Source organism: Thamnophis elegans, chromosome 3 (assembly GCF_009769535.1).
Source record: "Thamnophis elegans isolate rThaEle1 chromosome 3, rThaEle1.pri, whole genome shotgun sequence".
NCBI lineage: Eukaryota > Metazoa > Chordata > Lepidosauria > Squamata > Colubridae > Thamnophis > Thamnophis elegans.
This window is the reverse complement of record NC_045543.1, coordinates 148860398-148863034: the sequence shown is the minus strand read 5'-3', so window position 1 is coordinate 148863034 and position 2637 is coordinate 148860398. Positions and strand designations below refer to the sequence as shown.

Sequence of the window (2637 nt, the reverse complement as noted above, 5' to 3'; positions counted from 1 at the left end):
TAAAGGCGACTCCTCTTACTGAAGCTCTTTCCACACTCCAGGCATTTATGAGGTTTTTCTCCTGTGTGGATCATTTGATGTGCATAAAGATCGCTCCTCTGAATGAAGCTCTTGCCACACTCCAGACATTTATGAGGTTTTTTTCCTGTGTGGATCCTTTGATGTCTATAAAGGTGGCTCCTCTGACTGAAGCTCTTTCCACACTCCAGACATTTATGAGGCTTTTCTCCTGAATGGATCCTTTTATGTTCATAAAGCCGGCTCCTCTTACTGAAGCTCTTTCCACACTCCAGGCATTTATGAGGTTTTTCTCCTGTGTGGATCATTTGATGTGCATAAAGATCGCTCCTCTGAATGAAGCTCTTTCCACACTCCAGACATTTATGAGGTTTCTCCCCTGTGTGGATCCTTTGATGTCTATAAAGGGTGCTCCTCTCAGTGAAGCTCTTTCCACACTCCAGACATTTATGAGGTTTTTTTCCTGTGTGTATCCTTTGATGTGCATAAAGGCTGCTCCTCTCACTGAAGCTCTTTCCACACTCCAGACATTTATGAGGTTTTTCTCCTGTGTGGATCCTTTGATGTGTATAAAGGCTGCTCCTCTCACTGAAGCTCTTTCCACACTCCAGACATTTATGAGGTTTTTCTCCTGTGTGGATCCTTTGATGTGCATAAAGGCTGCTCCTCTCACTGAAGCTCTTGCCACACTCCAGACATTTATGAGGTTTTTCTCCTGTGTGGATCCTTTGATGTCTATAAAGGTTGCTCCTCTCACTGAAGCTCTTGCCACACTCCAGACATTTATGAGGTTTTTCTCCTGTGTGGATCCTTTGATGTGTATAAAGGCTGCTCCTCCGACTGAAGCTCTTTCCACACTCCAGACATTTATGAGGTTTTTCTCCTGTGTGGATCCTTTGATGTGTATAAAGGCTGCTCCTCTCACTGAAGCTCTTGCCACACTCTAGACATTTATGAGGTTTTTCTCCTGTGTGGATCCTTTGATGTGTATAAAGGCTGCTCCTCCGACTGAAGCTCTTTCCACACTCCAGACAGTTATGAGGTTTTTCTCCTGTGTGGATCCTTTGATGTCTATAAAGGGTGCTCCTCTCACTGAAGCTCTTGCCACACTCCAGACATTTATGAGGTTTTTCTCCTGTGTGGATCCTTTGATGTGTATAAAGGCTGCTCCTCTCACTGAAGCTCTTGCCACACTCCAGACATTTATGAGGATTTTCTCCTGAATGGACCTTTAGATGCTTTCGTAGATACACATTTCTCTTGAAGAATTTTTCACATTCCGGGCACTGATATCTCTCTTCTTCCTCCTGGATCCTTTGGGGATTCCGGGGTCTTCCGAAGGACCCACCGCCCTCCAGGCCCGTCTCGGCGTCTCCGCCCGTTTCCTCCTCCCCGCATCGCCCTCCAGGCAGCCGCCTTTCCCGGGCTCCCCCTGGGCTCATCCCTCCTGCAGCTCCGGAGCCCCCCGGCCTTTCCCCGCCGTCTCCCGGGGCTCCTCCGCGGGGCCCGCTCTCCTCCTCCTCCTCTCGGGCGGCGCTTCCCTCCCCCGCCGGGCTCCTCCGTCCTCCTGCAGGGGAGAAAGAGAGGCGGGTCACGGCGGCGTCCCCCTCACCGCAGGAGAGGCCCAGGCCGAGGCCTCCCCTCCCGAGGACCCGAAGGAGACCCTCCCAGGCTGCCAATCTGTCTCTGAAGTCTCTACTTACTTCCGGTTTCTCCGCCTCCGAAGCGAACCGCTCCCTCCGTCAGCTCTCTGGTTCCGAAAGTGAAGGCGCTCCATATACCAGCCCCTCCTTCCTGCGAAGCCCCGCCTTCTCCTCTCCAGGCACCGCCTCGTGGATTTTCCCCCAAAGGAGAGAAAGGGACCCGCTAGAACAGTTCGGTTCTCAGCCTTCCTGATGTCGTTCGACACCGTTCCTCCTGCGGCGGTGACCCCCAAGCGCCAAATTGGGCTCCAGCCTTCCCTTCGCCGCCACGTTCCCTTCTTTTACTTCATTCTCCGCGCCTGGTTCTCCGCCTCAGCAACGGTCCCTCTCGGCCTCCGTAGCTCCGCCCACCAACCTCCTTCGCTGGGAGGGAGCTGCTTTCCCAGCGTCCTCTGCGCTTGCGCGTCTGTCCCCACTCCGGCCCCTCCTTTCGCCCCGCCCCCAGCCAGCCACACGGACAGGCGGAGGGAGGGCGGGGATTCGGTGGGAGGAGCCGCGGTGGCCCCGCCCCTCCCGCCGCCCCTTCGCTTCGGGCGGCTCCTTTGGGCGCGGGAGGCTCCTGGCGGGGGCGGCGGAGCTTCGCCCGGGGAGCTGAAGGGGAGGCTCCGAAGGGAAGGCCCGCGTCCTCCCTTCCCCGGCTTCTCCTGCCAGGCTCCCCCCGGGGGTCTCGGGCGACCCCGGGGAAAAGGCCCTTCCACCCCCAGGAGGAGAACCGCCGGGCCAGGAGCCAAGCAGCCGAAGGGATCCCGGGAAGGGACGGAGCTCAGCCCGAGGGGATCCCGGGAGGCCATTGGGAGCCCAGGAGGGACGGGGGGATCCACTGGAATGCCAGGGATCCCAAGGGGGGATCGGGGACCAGGGGGAAAGAAGCGGATCCCAGGAGGGGATCCCCCCCCACCACTGTTCCCTGTAAGGT

General features: G+C 56.7%; 1 long non-coding RNA gene across 1 annotated transcript; it reads right to left on the bottom strand.

The window, feature by feature from the left end:
- Positions 1 to 1263: 1263 nt before the first annotated feature.
- On the bottom strand, positions 1264 to 2137 carry LOC116506409. Its single transcript, XR_004255021.1, has 2 exons — positions 1722 to 2137; positions 1264 to 1585 (listed from the first exon to the last, which is right to left on the bottom strand). It is a non-coding gene; the product is annotated as an uncharacterized LOC116506409 (long non-coding RNA).
- Positions 2138 to 2637: the final 500 nt, after the last annotated feature.